The sequence below is a fragment of the Rhinoderma darwinii genome, chromosome 1, assembly GCF_050947455.1.
Source record: "Rhinoderma darwinii isolate aRhiDar2 chromosome 1, aRhiDar2.hap1, whole genome shotgun sequence".
Lineage (NCBI taxonomy): Eukaryota > Metazoa > Chordata > Amphibia > Anura > Rhinodermatidae > Rhinoderma > Rhinoderma darwinii.
The window spans coordinates 503607571-503625502 of record NC_134687.1 but is presented as its reverse complement, the minus strand read 5'-3'; the positions used below and the strand labels follow the sequence as shown (position 1 = coordinate 503625502).

The window sequence follows — 17932 nt, the reverse complement described above, 5'->3', positions numbered from 1 at the left end:
TGTTTTATCTTTGACCTCCCTTGTCTAGGTGCCCGCTAACTTCCAGCAACTGGGCACATCCCATCAACTTCAGTACTGTTTCAACAAAGCTACTGGACCCCATAGTGACTGCTATACCTACTTTCCTTGTACGTAAGCACTGGATGACAACATTTCCCTACCTGTTTATTGTCAAACCTTTCCTAATAGGTGATCCCTATATTTCATAAAAGTTATACTTATATACTCGAAAGTCATTCATGTAGAGAGAAAGTGATTCTATCTTACATATACACTACGGTTCAAAAGTTTAGGATCACTTAGAAATGTCCTTGTTTTTGAAAGAAAAGCACAGTTTTTTTCAATGAAGATAACATTAAATTAATAAAATATACACTCTATACATTGTTAATGTGCTAAATGACCATTCTAGCTGCAAACGTCTGGTTTTTAATGAAATATCTACACAGGTATATAGAGGCCCATTTCCAGCAACCATCACGCCAGTGTTCTAATGGTACATTGTGTTTGCTAACTGTGTTAGAAGGCTAATGGATGATTAGAAAACACTTGAAAACCCTTGTGCAATTATGGTAGCACCGCTGTAAACAGTTTTGCTGTTTAGAGGAGCTATAAAACTGACCTTCCTTTGAGCTAGTTGAGAATCTGGAGCATTACATTTGTGGGTTCGATTAAACTCTCAAAATGGCTAGAAAAAGAGAGCTTTCATGTGAAACTCGACAGTCTATTCTTGTTCTTAGAAATGAAGGCTATTCAATGCGAGAAATTGCCAAGAAACGGAAGATTTCCTACAATGGTGTGTACTACTCCCTTCAGAGGACAGCACAAACAGGCTCTAACCAGAGTAGAAAGAGAAGTGGGAGGCCCCGCTGCACAACTGAGCAACAAGACAAGTACATTAGAGTCTCTAGTTTGAGAAATAGACGCCTCACAGGTCCTCAACTGGCAGCTTCATTAAATAGTACCCGCAAAACGCCAGTGTCAACGTCTACAGTGAAGAGGCGACTCCGGGATGCTGGCCATCAGGGCAGAGTGGCAAAGAAAAAGCCATATCTGAGACTGGCTAATAAAAGGAAAAGATTAATATGGGCAAAAGCACACAGACATTGGACAGAGGAAGATTGGAAAAAAGTGTTATGGACAGACGAATCGAAGTTTGAGGTATTTGGATCACACAGAAGAACATTTGTGAGACGCAGAACAACTGAAAAGATGCTGGAAGAGTGCCTGACGCCATCTGTCAAGCATGGTGGGGATAATGTGATGGTCTGGGGTTGCTTTGGTGCTGGTAAAGTGGAAGATTTGTACAAGGTAAAAGGGATTTTGAATAAGGAAGGCTATCACTCCATTTTGCAACGCCATGCCATACCCTGTGGACAGCTCTTGATTGGAGGCAATTTCATCCTACAACAGGACAATGACCCAAAGCACACCTCCAAATTATGCAAGAACTATTTAGGGAAGAAGCAGGCAGCTGGTATTCTATCTGTAATGGAGGGCCAGCGCAGTCACCAGATCTCAACCCCATAGAGCTGTTGTGGGAGCAGCTTGACCGTATGGTACGCAAGAAGTGCCCATCAAGCCAATCCAACTTGTGAGAGGGCCTTCTGGAAGCATGGGGTGAAATTTCTCCCGATTACCTCAGCAAATTAACAGCTAGAATGCCAAAGGTCTGCAATCCTGTAATTGCTGCAAATGGAGCATTCTTTGACGAAAGCAAAGTTTGATGGAGAAAATTATTATTTCAAATAAAAATCATTATTTCTAACCTTGTCAATGTCTTGACTATATTTTCTAGTCATTTTGCAACTCATTTGATAAATATAAGTGTGAGTTTTCATGGAAAACACAAAATTGTCTGGGTGACCCCAAACTTTTGAACTGTAGTGTATATGAAATTGCTTATGGGCATATGAAATTTTAGATTTTGTATGTAGAACAGGGCAAACAATTACCTTTTGTAAGTCTCCCAAGAGATCGGTTCCATGCGTTAGTGTAGAAATAGAAATGTACAGCATATTCTATATCAAATGTCTTCAGTTCTGCCAGTATGTACTGGATTATTGAAGAGTGAACATTTTTCCTTTAGGATTCATAAATACTGCCCTGTTAGAGAGAAAATAAGCAGTCACAATATAACTAAGCAACAGAAATGAGAAATACTGGCAGTTTATGCTGCTTCACATGCACTGTGTAACTAAATGAATTATGAATGTGCCACTTTAGTTTACTGTCAAAGGTTATTTCTGCTAATGCATCTGCTTGAAGTCAGCTAAAGAGCACTGTGTAAACACACCTTAATCACTAAACCAGTTTCTAGGACTCCTTTGGTATTTATTGAATGTCACATTCTGGATACAGCACTTATCACTTCATGAATCACATAATGTCTTAACAATTATATAAAACATTTCTACCTTATATGTTTTTCTACACCTATTGAATACAGATGTGCATATGTTTTTAATCATCTGTGAGTATTGCAGGAACATCTGAGAAGACCTGAATTTTCTTGATGTGTCCCTAGCTATTTATAAGCTGTAGTTTTTCTTTTTCCATGCTGGTGGGCAGGATACTGTAATATATTATTCACATGTAAAGAATGATCATGGCAAACGTAGCTGTTACTTGGCAAAGAGGTGAGAAATAGTTCACATCTACAAATAAAGGTGGAATTATATAGTTCTGCCTGCTATGTCCGCGTTCTGTAAATCATAAGTAGAAGTGTATATATTACTGGCATGTACTGTGTGTGTATGTATATATATTTTACAATCTAATCTCCCTTTGTAAGGCATAGGAACACACACGGACAAACACATTGGTGATATTTTCATAAAAAGCTAAATAATAATAAAAGCACAAAAATGGGAGAAATACATGCAAATACTGCTCTGGTTGGGAATGAACCTGTGGCCCTAGTGCTAAGTACTAGAACTACCACATTACTGTTTTCACATCCATGCTTACCAACTTTCTTGATGTTCCTGGACTATCATAATATTTTGTAGCTATGGAGGTATGAAGGTATGGTGCATCACACTCAATTATATTGGTGTGCAGACTACATTGCAAACATAGAGTATTACTGAAAATGTTCAAGAATGATTTCATATGAACATATTATGATTTTATGCAGGGGACGTACATTTAGAGCCAAAAATGGGAATGAATACCGTCCTGTGAGATCACAAAAGCCTTTCTCAAAAAAAGCTTTAGGAAACCTTTCTCTGACCTTACGGAACAGATCTAGTTCTTAGCACAATATATACGGCTTATACATAGAGATATAACATACTCATGTGAAACTGGCCTTAGGGATACCATAGGTGAATCACATCTATTCTAGACACTACCTTTGATGTTTAATTAGCATTTGTAGTACCAACCAATTTTAGAAAATAAATTGCAAGAAATGTAAAAGCAGAATATTTGCAATAAGTCCGTACTATAATGGAAATTACATTTGAGCAACATTTGACCAATGCATCTGTCTATAAGATTGTTTCTAGTATTTTTTCTGTTTTTCTTTGTATGATGTGTATAACATTAAGGGCAAATGGCTACCATTTTACTGTAGTTTTCTTCCATGGTTTTGTTGAAGGGCATTGCTCCAGCTTTAGTGACTTATCAAATTGATCTTTACTTCACCAGCATAGAACATAGATAAAACATTGATTTTTACTGTAAATTATTTTAGTGGTCACTAAAGACAGAATGTATACAAAACTCTTGAACCTGTTTAGCATTGGTAAATAAGTGATTTATTATTTTAGACAACCTATTTTAATATAATTTTTTGCTGTTACAAGATGTGATGGTACTCTTCAAAGACAAGAGGAACCGGCAGTATGGTGATCAGCACCATGACTTTGGGTTCAGGTAAAAAAAAAGGTGCTAATTATATGGCATTAGATGGCAAGCCCAAAAATATTTACCATAGATTAGGTTTGTTCTAGACACTGCTTCCAAGTTTCTGTCCTTAGTATTACTAATGGGTAATATGCTACATCTCTCTGGTTGTATAGAACTGCAGTATATGTTGCCACTATATAAACAAAGGTTATTATTATTATTTATGAGTTATTGACCTACTAAATACATGAACTAATTTGTTTCCAATTAAGAAAAACCTTAAAACATCAACTGTTGGTAGAACTTCAATTAGAGATGAAGCAGAATTCCTTGGAGGAGCAAGTCTATATTTGAAGAGCACAGATCAATACATTGAGCCAGTAGGTTTTTGTTTGGCAAATCAATTGCTGAGATTTTATTTCTAGATTAAAAAACAAAAAATATAAAAAAAATACAAAATATTAACTGTGAAAGCAATTTGTACAATTTCTGGATTTGCATATTTTATATTTCAGTTTTAGCTTATGATCGGTTTTAAATTCTATAGCTTGGACTGACAAATTCATCAGCTATATGCTCTATGTCCAGAGGCATAGCTGGAGGGCTTGCTGGTGAGACATGTGCCCCGGGTGCAGGACTAAGTCAGAGACACCAATAAGAAGCTGGTAGAGCAGCAAAAGCGGTCAGTACTGAATTTTTGCCCTGAATGAATTAGACCTAGATACACCTTTAGCTCTGTCTATGTGGATTGTATTATTGACTTTCCCTCACGCATCATTCTTTCCTGTAGGCTGCACTCATTTTATCATATTTTTGAGTGTTTTATACAGATTCAACTAAACCCTGTCATTCATCACATGTATTTTTTTTTTATTATTATTTATATTTCATTCCAGTTACTGCTCCATTACTTTTTATTGTTTACGTCTTAACTGGAAAGTTTACTTTTCGTAGCTATTGTTATTTTATTAGCTATTTTTCTTTCTCTTAATAGGATCTGTGGCAGCCTATAGCTGTCTGTAGAGAGGCTTAACATAGTAATACTCTTTAGTCACATTTCCAGGCACATGCTTTTTAATAATCTCACATTGAGAAATGCTTGACTGATATGCCTCAAGCAGTAGCATTCAGTTGCTTAGCTAGGCTCTGCACAAAGGAAACAATACCTCAGTGATAGCTTTCTTTAACAACGTTAACATATTTTGTTACAGTGCTGTCTTTTAGCAAATGTCTAATTTCAGATCCGCCTCACATGCTTTCTTTGCAGGGTTTAAAGTACGTGATTAATCTTGACTTTACTTAATACTGTTAGGAATGTGGCAATGACCTCAACTGAACACTGGCAAAGTGATTAATGTTACATGAACTGGGATACTTTTTACCCTGGATCCTGAATAAACACAGACAAGCAGTGTTCTGTTTCAGACCTTTGCTCGATTGAAAATGCACCATGGTTGCACAGAGTAATGTTTCCAATGCAATAAACAATCTTGGTGGAAACACAGTTTGTCTCGTTAAAGAAAATGCTGTTTCAGTCTAAAGTCCCAGCGATCATAAAAGATAGATGATGCAATAAACAGAATAAAACACAAGCACAGCAGGTCAATTTCCAACCTAACTGGTGTCTTTCTTCAGTAATACATTTGGATATAAGAAAAATGTATTCTAAAAAACACACAACAATACATCAAATACAAGCGTAAAAAACACACTAAGGAGTATATTAAAACAGTTTCCATAGTGATACCGTCATTGTGACCTAATCCTTAATGATCCACATAGCAATATTGTACTGTTTACTACCATGCACAAGATCAGATTAGTGAGGTTTAAAGATAAACTGGCAGATACTTATCTGAGTCATTATGTGAACAAGTTCTTAGGGAACTTAGCCAGGTCAAACTCAGGCTATATCTATGGCTGCCAGATGAGCTAAATAAAACTAGATGAACATGAAATGCTTAGGCTGCCTGGCTAAACTGTGGATATAACTTGATCCATTCAGAACACAAATGCCATGTCTTTTTAACTCTCCATTTCATCTATTTTAAGGTTAGCTGGATTTAATTAATTAATGGGTAGAAATATACGTCATATTATTTAGTTTTGCATAAGTTATTTAAGAGCAACTAAAGATTTTCGAGGAGAGCGTTTTTATTAGATGTAAATAGTCATGTTAGTGGGACACCATAAATGCATAATTATTGCATTTAACAATTATAAAATAACAATGTGGTCCATATTGTATGGCACGGGTATAGATCATAGAGTATTAACTAGACTAGGTTGGACTGGCCCACTAGGGTTCAAGAAAATACTTGTGTGCCCTGGCTCCGGCAAAAAATAATTGTCTCGAAATGTTAAACAGAAGACAAACTAATTTGGTTACTTTAAATAATTAAATGGACCACCTATGGGCAGCTGTACCTAATGTCACTACAAATGACCAATCATAATAAAAGTACCCAAATTGTACTATAGAAGAAATTGGTGTAAAAAATGATCCCTCACCATGGGGATTGATATATAGCAATATGCACTCCACAGAAAGTCAGGAAAAAAATCACTGGAAAAGGACTGGAGTTTATAATAAAATATAACTTTTACTGAAGTATAATATAAAATGGATATAACAAAACTACATGCAAAAAGAAAAAACAAAAAAAGGACACAAGTAGTGCGAGTATAACCCTCATTTATGCAACATGTATAAAACATTGATAGAATTTGATTTGAGAGCTGATATTCCAAAGTATCGATCCTAATACATTTCCCACATATATGAAGAAGGGCTTGTAGTAGCTATGGGGTTTGTTGTATATACCCCCCTACCCGTTCCTGTTGTGGTCTCTCTCAATCGAGTTGGATAGATTGAGATTGAATCCTGTTCACATCCTCAAGTTTGGAAAGATTCTCCCGACACGTTTCCTCCAGGCAACAGAGTCATCAGGGGAGACTAAGCCTGTAAATATTGTTTAAGCGTGTGGCATATTACCGGTTGTGGCTCCCAGTTTGGGAGTGGCAAAAGTTCATGGCAGAGCAATGAAACTATTCAGCAGCATCTCCTCCGCTCCATGCGCTCGTGTTGAGCGTCTGAGGTTATCCTGTGTTGCCTGGAGGAAACGCGTCGGGAGAATCTTTCCAAACTAGAGGATATTATACTTCAGTAAAAGTTATATTTTATTAGAAACTCCAGTCCTTTTCCAGTGATTTTTTTTTCAAATTGTACTATAACAATTATATAGACTATGGACTGATATCAAACCTACATCATTGCTTATAAAAATCACCATAGGATAATGACAACATCTTTTGTAAATACTGATAGGGTAATTTTTCTGATATGTCAAAAACTTTAGACTTATCTCTATATATAAATTCTGAGATGTGTTTTGGGTGCTAAAATTCTATGATGTACAATATGAGGAGAGAAAATATTAAGCACAAAAAATCCTGTAATTAGAACAGTAAATCTCAAGATAAGAGATCATGAGTAAAACAGAAGAATTTATGTAAAGTTTGTTTTTAAACATACATAGAATATTGGTAGAATGTATTGAATTAGATAGATAGATAGAGAGAGAGAGAGAGAGAGAGAGAGAGAGAGAGAGAGAGAGAGAGAGAGATAGATAGATAGATAGATAGATAGATAGATAGATAGATAGATGATATATTGTTTTCAATGGGGTCTGGCAGTCTCATGGGACTTGATCACAGTCTCATTATTCTGATATAATGTAACATACTCCGTGCTTGTGTTCATATTTATAGTAAACGTCGGTTCCAAGCTTGAAATAAGAAATCTGGGAGAAAGTCAAAACATGACATACGGATCAGTTGTAAGAAGGCCAGTGACTCTTGATCTTTGATTTTAAGGAAGGAAACAGGAAGGAAAAAACTATAAAGATCTGGCGGATTTTAAAGATAATGTATCTTGACATCTGCTTTAGCCATTAGTTTTCAAATCAAGTGCAAAATGTTGTTTCAGAAATCACTTATTAAATACATGGTGACAAGATGAGAAATGTAAGTCCTGGCTAGTAAGACATGACCCAGACATGTCTTGGATTAGAAATTGTACATGACCCACTGTCATTGCTTGTCAAATGGAGACTTCTTCTAACAACACCCCTCCAGCCGCCATAAGTATTGTTCATTGAAAAGGATTGCTTAGATAAAGAATGATGACAGATTTTAGTGGTCAATGCCATTACAGAGGACAAAAGATCTGTTATTAGACAAACAGTGATAGACATCTGCAGAATCTGGGTTTATGCCATTAATGTACATAGTAAAAAGAGTTCAAGCCTTAAAATATTTTCCCATGTTTTAACAGTATAATAGAAGGTTGTCAATTATAGACTGTGCAATGATCCGTTTTATACTGTATAGATGTCCAGTCAGGGGCGTAACGTGTAGCTCCTGAGCTCCAAATGCAAAATCTTTAAGGGTGAATTCATAGGCGCAGATTTGCTGCATACATTTTTGCAACAATACAATTTATCTAAACTAATTTGAAAAAATTGCTCACAGAAATGTCTCCAAATCTGCCGCTGTGAATATAACCTTATAATACTGGTGTCTTCGCATGTGGCAGAGAGGCCTTTGAGCCTCTTCAAGCTAGAGGGCCTAAGTGCAACTGTTATGTCTGCAACCGATAGCTACGCCCATGGGTCTTGTATATAAAGTTTGTGTCACTTAGATTGCTTTTATGTAATTAAAAGCATTGGGATATCTGTGGCTAGGTTTACATGTTATCATTTTCCATCTGATATGATTAATTGTGATTGCATCTAGTGATAATTGATGTCATTGATTTGAGGTGCTCCTACTTAATAAATATCACAATTGATAAAAATGATTGCCAATGTAACCTAATTAAACATAATCTGATAAGTGAAAAATTTGTGCCATCGGATAAGCCATTTCTTGATGATCACCGCATGTGGATAGGAGACAGTTTTCAGTGCAGGACTGAATGGCCTCCCAATGTCACACACCAATCACTGCTATAAAATAGTCATTCAAATCCTATCGAAAAATCACTGCATGTAAACACTCTTTGTAAATTTGCTTTCAATAATACAATTGCAAGTCAGATCTTCACAGAATGATCGTGGGTAAACTCAGCCTTTGTCATTTACCATGAATGTCAAATAATGTGACTGCGGAGCACTTAGACCAGATATGTATATGTTGGATTGTTCCATTATATGTTTTTCTGTGGCTGGATTCAATATAGGATTAGAAAGATAATATTTTTTCTAGTGCAGAGGCAGATCAACAAAACCTTAATTTCCCATTCATCTAAACATCACAACTTCTCCCATCTACCATATAGACAAGCCAGTGCTCATGGATCACACATTGCAGAATTGGCCAAGACACATCACAGCTTTGGTCTACAAACAGCCAAAGCATCAAAAATATATAGGACTGTCGTAGAAAGGTAATGGTCGCACGGAAGGTTAATAGTAAAGTTGCTCTTTTCATCACCTGAATACTAAACACCAACCTTTCCTTTCCTCACATCAAGACCATGTTCTTCGTATAAAGACTTTCCTTATTGAAGGTCTTATTTTGAGATATCACCCACCTCATTGCAGGTGATTGTTATCTCTCCTCTACACTACCTGAATATGACAAAACCTACATGGACTCGTTTCAAAATTCAGTTTTGGAATGGCATTGTGTTCTGCGATTTTGCCTTCAGTCATAGGAGTCAAGCTCAGACTGTAGGTGCCTCTTCATCCAATATTTGTATCCGTGACGAATCCCGAAATGTCAGGTTGTCCCATCACACTAACAGCATCAGATTCTAGCATAGGGCATGTAGCTCTAGCCCTATGTGACCAATTACACAATATACAACTGTCTAAAGTTGGTTTTATTAATATTGTCTGAAAGAAAGATCATATATTTCATAAACACAATTGTACAGTAATTGATGTCTTATCTATTTTATTAACAGGCTTTAGTACCATTAGGTAGGCATTTAAACCACAGTTTATTTTCTCCCTGTTTTTGTTAAGTTTACAACCTGGATAATTGCTTAATATGTCATAAACATGAATTACTTGCTGTCGGCTGTGCTAACTTCACTGTTAGTCATTGTTTGACAACTGCATTTATTAGTCTCACAGAAAGTGGTTGAACAGGTTTGTGGGGGAGGGGTACGCGCTACTGAAGTTGTCTACAATTCACAAAGCTGTCTAGTTTGTACCTATTGACTTAACTGAGTGGAGACTACAAAGGGCTAAAGAGAATTTAGTGGCAGGAGGTATTTTGCAGGCTTCAGCTATTTAAAATATACTGCCTTTTGTTATCCACATAAGGTCGTCTGCTGCAGAAGGGACTATAAAAGTTTTTGATTTATTTATTTTTGGTTTTTAGCAGATATAAGTTTTGCTGAACACAAGGCCATTTTAGAATGTGAATTCTAAATAGAATTTGAATGCCAAATCAACACGTCTAACTCTTTGTCATGTTCCTCAAACCATTCCTGAACAATTTCTACAGTGTGCATTACCCTGCTGAAAGAGGCCACTGTCATTAGGAAATACTGATGCCATAAAGGGGTGTACTTGGTCTGCAACAATGTTTAGGTAGGTATTGAGGGGCTGAATAGTGAATTAGCTTGTATGTATGTCTCTCTCTCTCTCTGCTCTCTTTCACCTGCTGGCCAGCAAACCCTTTGTCTCAGTCTACTATTATTTCCACAGACAAACTGATTCAGCATTCCCCACTAAGGCCCTATTCACACGACTGGAATTCTCGTCTGTGTGACGGCCGTCCTTTGAACAGCCGTCACACTGTCGGAGCAGGAACAATAGGCCCCAAATGGGGCTATTCGCATGGCCGATTTTTTGACAGCCTGGTAAACCGGGCTTTAAAAAAAAGGAGAATGCCCTATTTTGGACCGTTCTCCCGGCCGCACGGCTCCCATAGAAGTCTATGGGGCCATGTAAAGCACGGCTGTCACTCAGGTGCGATCCGAGTGACGGCCGTGCATTCTGTTACTCGCTCGCACTCTTCTCATCCTCACAGTGTGAAGTGCATGTGAGGAGGAGGAGGAGGAGGAGGGTATTTTGTTGCTCCCTGTAGGACCGGAATCCCCGGCCACAGCTTCAGCAGCTTCTGAAGTGGAATCCCCGGCGCTGTGGCCGGTGATTCCGCTCCAGGATAAGTCCCTGACATCACTGTCCATATATGGACAGTGGCGTCAGGGACTTCTGAAGCAGAATCCCCGGCGCTGTGGCCGGTGATTCCGCTCCAAGAGAAGTCCCAGACTTCAATGTTCATATATGGACAGTGACGTCAGGGACTAATGAAGCGGAATCCCGGCGTTGTGGCCGGTGATTCCATTCAAGGAGAAATCCCTGACTTCACTGCCCATATATGGACATTGAAGTCAGGGACTTCTCCTGGAGCAGTCCCCTAAAGGAAGGTTGGGGTGTGCAATCTATGGGGGATGCCATCTATGCGGGATGGCTATACACAAGGTTGCTGTGTAGCACTACCTTCAGGGGGCTGTGTGGCACTACTTACAAGGGGGTCTGTCTGGCACTACCTACAAGGGGGTCTGTGTGGCACTACCTACAAGGGGGACTGTGTGACATTACCTACAAGGTGGGCTGTGTGACATTACCTACAAGGGGAGCTGTGTGGCATTATCTGCAGGGGGGCTGTGACATTATCTACAGAGGGCAGTGTGTGGCATTATCTACAGCGATAGCTTCTTTAGTGTAGTGGTTAGCATGATTGCCTTACAGCTGAAAGGTCCCTCGTTCAAAACCCAGCATGGAATAAGATGCCTCCTGAGGAATACTGAGAGAAACGTGCATCAAGGAGCTTATAAAATATCTAAGGATAAGTAAGTCCTACTAAAATGAATGCTGTCATACTTATGTAAAAAAAACATTTAATCAGCATATTACGTCCAGTGCATGAGGGTATACTATTGAAATAGCGATATAATAGCTATCCCTGCAGTTTATTGAGTACTTATTGCATGCAGGGTTTTCACTCTTTTCTTATACCACATATGGTTGGCTGTGTAGCATAGATGAATACCTAAATCGTTTTGCATTAGACATACACCTGTGCATCCACCACCATTTTTTTTATCCCCTAGACAATACTATATAGACTTACTTCAGTCCTGTTAAAAATAAGTGATGCTAATTGTTGATACTATTGTTCTTTGATATATTCTGTTCAAATGTTTATTTACACTGCATGTAAACATTTATGTTTTTAACATGTGAATTAAATAAAGTATTTATATAATTTTAAATACATGTTTGTCATTTTGGTTTCAAGCTCCTAATTTATCTGTTTTTTGGTTTATTATATTTGAGGAGTCTAATCACCGTAACAGTGTTATGGACTTCAAATGAGTACAAATCATCTACAGGGGGCTGTGGCAATATCTACAGAGGGCAGTGTGTGGCATTATCTACAGGGGTTTTGTGGCATTATCTATAGAGGGAAGTGTGTGTCAGAAAATATACAAATGAAATTCATCCGTTTTTAAAATGGACAGGGAAAAAAAACGGATGCAAAACGGGTCAAAATCGGCTGTTAAAACGGAAACCTGATCCGGAACGGAAACAGAACGGATGCAAAACGGATGCAAAACGGCTGAGAAAAACGGACCAAAACTGCAGTGTGAATAGAGCCTAACACACAGCATTACCTGCAAATTACCTGCATGTGAATGGAGCGTGTGCTGGGTTTATATAGGAGGCACTTGATTAATGCCATGTGAGGCAGAGCTGCAGCCAAACAAAGTGTATATATATGTTTATTTTGTATGATTTGGTTATGTGTATAGAGATTGTAATCTTCTTTTCATTTTAAAAGGAGACTGACAGTATGGAATATGTATAATATGTGGTTTATGTATAATATGTATAATATGTATGTTTTTGAAATGTAGACACAAATGTGTGCGTCCCTTTAAGACTGTAGAATTCTGAGAAAAATAATATTGTGTATTTAAGTACACCCAGAGGAGGGTGGGACAGGTTCAGTTCAGAGCATAGAGTCATATCTGAAAGTATTTGAAAGAGTGATTCAAGCAAATAAGTGGCCTGAAGATCAATGTGTCCTTTATCTGGCCCCATTCCTCACCAGCAAAGCTCAGCAGGAATACAGGCAAATGAGGACTGTGGAGGCTAAAAACTCAAAAAGTTAAAACTGCAATTCTGAGACGCTACAATATACATGCAGAATCATTTCGCCAGAAGTTCCGGACCTACAGATACCATGGTAAGGAAGGACCTAGAGAGGCCTACACCCAGCTGACCGAATTGTGCTTAAAGAGGCTCTGTCACCACATTAGAAGTGCCCTATCTCCTACATAAGGAGATCGGCGCTGTAATGTAGGTGACAGTAATGCTTTTTATTTTGAAAAACGATCTATTTTAAACCACTTTATGAGCGATTTTTAGCTTTATGCTAATGAGTTTCTTAATGCCCAAGTGGGCGTTTTTTACGTTAGACCAAGTGGGCGTTGTACGGAGGAGTGTATGATGCTGACCAATCAGAAATCATGCACTTCTCTCCATTCATTTACACTGCACTAGCGATATAGTTATATCGTTATGTGTAGCTACATACACATACACAAACACTAACATTACTGTAGTGTCCTGATAATGAATATACATCACTACCAGCCAGTACGTGATGTTTATTCAGAATCCTGACACTTCTGAATCTTTTCTGTGAGATTCCAGCAAGGCAAGCGTAATCTCGCGAGATTATGATGTAACCAGTCATTTCAAACGAGTTTACGCTTTCCTTGCTGGAATCTCACAGAAAAGAAAGCTAAAAAATCACTCATAAAGTGGTTTCAAATAGATAGTTTTTTCTAAATAAAAAGCATTACTGTCACCTACATTATAGCGCCCATCTCCCTATATAGGAGATTGGGCACGTATAATGTGGTGACAGAGCCTCTTTAAAGTGGATTTCTCCAGAGGGTAAGACGGTTCAACAGGTGCTGGAGAATATTATCCTTGAACAATTCTTGGAAGTCCTTCCTGCGCCAATGCAAATTTGGGAAAAGGAACATCAGCGGGATGGTGGTGAGCAAGCAGTGACATTGCAGAAAATGATTTGCTTGCAAGAAAAGGACTGGTTCATAAGCCAAGTGTGGTAAGAGCTGATTCTTTTACTACTATTCCTGATAAGCCAAGACATGAGACTGTAAAGTACATAAGTCAGTATAAAGAGCTTATTTGCTTTTCCTGAGGTAAAGCTGGACATTATGCTAAAGACTGTGTCAGTACAGCTGGCAAAAAGGCAAAAGGAACTGCAACAAATTGTGTTTGTCTTGTAAAAGATTATTTGCAACCTATAACTGTTAACTCCCACAATGTGACTGCCTTGATTGATAATGGGAGTCAGCAGTCTATAATAAGATCGGACTTGGTGGACTCTGCCAATATAACAGGTCATTTACTTTTGACATGTGTGCATGATGGTAAAAAGGTGTACCCTAAAACTATGATACCTGTGCAAATAGCTGATATGCAAATGTCATTAGAAATGGGAGTAGTGCCTAAGTTACCCTATCCTGTGGTTTTGGGGCAAGTCGTACCTGGTTTCTGTAGTATGCTTAAAAAGGACTATTCCGTTTCTGCAGTTACAACTAGGTCACAAGCTAAAAAGCTATCTGATGCGGAATCTATGGGTAATATATTTCCATTTGATGGTAATGTATTCCATGGTAATGGCAAAAATCATCTTTCTGGGAGAGAAAAGCGACTTGCCTGTGAAAAATAGCGGTCTCAACATTCTCTCTTAGAAAAAGGATCGTTTCATCCCATATAGTGGGAAAAATATATTTCTGTTAAACAAAAACAAGATAACACCCTTAACTCACAATTTGCTCCGGGGAAAGATGAGGCAGAGGAACCCCAACAGTATCCTTGTTACACCTTAAAAAATGATATCTTATATCAGGTCTGTGAGCACCCCCAGACAAAAGAACAAGTATGGCAGATGGTGGTGCCCTCTGAGTATAGAGAGGTAATTATGAAAATAGCGCACTGTATACCACTATCCGGACAACTGGGTAGGAATAAAACTCTGTCAAGGATACTGAATCGCTTCTTTTGGCCTAAAATACATGCAGATGTGGCCAATTTTTGTGAATCATGTCCAGATTGTCAGTATATTGCTCCAGGTGACAGAAAATGTAAATTGGTTCCTATCCCTGTGGTTGATACCCCTTTTGAAAGCTTAGCTTTGGATATTGTTGGTCCTCTTGAAAAAAGTCAAAAAGGTAACCAATATATTCTTGTTATAAGTGATTATATGACACGTTATCCAGAGGCTATTACTTTAAGAACTATCACCACCAAAAGAATGGCAGATGAACTGATTAAGTTGTTTTAGTCAAATGGGTATTCCTCATACAATTCTTACAGATCAAGGTACAAACTTTCAATCCAGTTTAACCCCTTCAGGACTGAGCCTGTTTTGGCCTTGTAGACGCAGCCAACTTTTTCAAATCTGACATGTGTCCCTTTATGTGGTAATAACATCGGAATGCTTTTACTTATCCAAGCGATTCTGAGATTGTTTTCTCGTGACATATTTTACTGTATGTTAGAGGAAAAATTTGATCAATAAATTCAGTAATTCAGTAAAATCACCCAACTTTAGAGAAAATTTGCAAAAATTAGCATTTTTCTCAATTTAAATGTATCTGCTTGTAAGACAGATAGTAATACCACACAAAATAGTTTCTAGTTAACATTTCCCATATGTCTACTTTATGTTGGCATTGTTTTTTGAACGTCCTTTTATTTTTCTAGGACGATACAAGGCTTAGAACTTTAGCAGCAATTTCTCACATTTTCAAGAAAATTTCCAAAACCTATTTTTATAGGTACCAGTTCAGTTCTGAAGTGGCTTTGAGGGCCTTATATATTAGAAACCTCCATAAGTCACCCAATTTTAAAAACTGCACCCCTCAAAGTATTCAGTACAGCATTTAGAAAGTTTCTTAACCCTTTAGGTGTTTCACAGGAATTAAAGCAAAGTAGAAGGGAAATTTACAAATTTCTTTTTTTTGTCGGAAAATCCATTTTAATCCATTTTTTTCTGTAACACAAAAGGTTTTACCAGAGAAACGCAACTCAATATTTATTGCCCAGATACAGCAGTTTTTAGAAATATCCCACATGTAGCCGTAGTGTGGTAATAGACTGAAGCACTGGCCTCCGAAGCAAAGGAGCACCTAGAGGATTTTTGGGCACGCTTTTTATTAGAATATATTTTAGGCACCATGTCAGATTTGAAGAGGTCTTGTAGTGCCAAAACAGTGGAAACACAACCAAAAAGACACCATTTGGCTAACTAAACCCCTCAAGGAATTCATCAAAGGATATAGTGAGCATTTTAACCCCACAGGTTTTTTGCTGAATTTAGTGGAATTAGTCAATAAAAATGAAAATCTAAATTTTTTTCCAATAAAATGTAGAAATTAGACATTTTTACAAGGAATAAAGAAGAAAAAGTGTCCCGAGATTTGTAAAGCAATTTCTCCTGATTACGGCAATACCCCACATGTGGTAATAAACGGCTGTTTGGACACACGGCAAGGCTCAGAAGGGAAGGAGCGCTATTTGGCTTTTGGAGCTCAAGTTTACTCAATTGGTTTTCGGGTGTCATGTCGATTTGCAAAGCCCCTGAGGGACCAAAACAGTGGACACCCCCCAGAAGTGACCCCATTTGAGAGCCCTAAAAAGAATTTATCTAGGGGTAGAGTGAGCATTTTTATCCCATAGATTTTTTGCTGAATTTAGTGTAATTAGGCCGTCAAAACTTCTATTGTTTTTTATTCTTTTTTTTACGGCATTCATCGTGCGCTATAAATGACATTTAATTTATTCTGCGGGTCAATGCGATTACGGCGATACCATATGTGTATAGGTTTTTATGTTTTACGGTGTTTGCACGATAAAATCACGGTTTTAAAAAAAATATTTTGTTTTTGTGTCGCCATATTCTAAGAGCCACAACTTTTTTATTTTTCTATCAGGAAAGCTGTGTGAGGGCTTGTTTTTTTGCGGAACAAACTGTAGTTTTTAATTAGTACAATATTTGGGTACATGCGACTTTTTGATACTATTTATGCAATTATTTGAGAGCTGAAGTGACTAAAAATAGCGATTCCTGTATAGTTTTTTTATTATATTTTTTATGGCGGTCACCATGAGGGATAAATTACATTATATTTTTATAGTTCAGGCGGTTATGGACGCGGCGATACCAATTATGCATAGTTTATTTTTTCTAATAATAAAGGACTTTATAAGGGAAAAAGGGCGATTTTTACATTTTATTATTTTGACATTTTACTTTTGTAAATTTTTTTTTTAACTTTTTCTTACTTTTTTTTTTTAGTCTCACTAGGGACTTGAAGATCCAATTGTTGGATCGTTGTTATAATACCCTGCAATACTTATGTATTGCAGGGTATTATACCTGTCAGTTTCACACTGACAGGACCTAATCGCCTTCCATAGATGGCAGACCGGAAGCCTTTGTTAGGATTCCGGTTGCCATAACAATCCCCCCCCCCGCAATCGCGTAGCGGGGTGCCGATGTTGCTATAACAACTTAAATGCGGCGGTCGCTATTGACTGCCGCATTTAAGGGGTTAATCGGCGGGGATCACCGCTGTGATCCAACCCGATGTTTTCCCCCAGTACTAAGGCTGCTAGTAGCAGCCCGTACTGGGAGATGCCGAGCTGCAAGCACAAGGACCAGTGCTGCAGCCCGTTAATCTATGTGGGGTGGTCGGGAAGGGGTTATTGAAGCAAATCCATCAGCTTCTTGGAATTCAAGCTGTAAGAACGACTCCCTATCATCCCCAAACTGATGGTTTGGTGGAACGCTTTGACTAAACTCTTAAAAGAATGCTTTGTAAGTTTGTGCAACAGTATCCAAAACAATGGGATCAGTTGCTTCCATATGTGTTATTTGCATACAGGGAGGTTCCACAGGCATCCACTGGTTTCTCTTCCTTTGAGTTGCTCTATGAGAGACGACCAAG

The 17932-nt window shown here is 37.9% G+C and overlaps 1 long non-coding RNA gene across 1 annotated transcript; it reads left to right on the top strand.

Annotated features, from left to right (window-relative positions):
• Window positions 1-4151: 4151 nt before the first annotated feature.
• Window positions 4152-8609, top strand: LOC142744307 (uncharacterized). The gene is made up of 3 exons (XR_012881660.1): window positions 4152-4235; window positions 4371-4537; window positions 7627-8609. It is a non-coding gene; the product is annotated as an uncharacterized LOC142744307 (long non-coding RNA).
• The last annotated feature ends 9323 nt before the right edge of the window (window positions 8610-17932 follow it).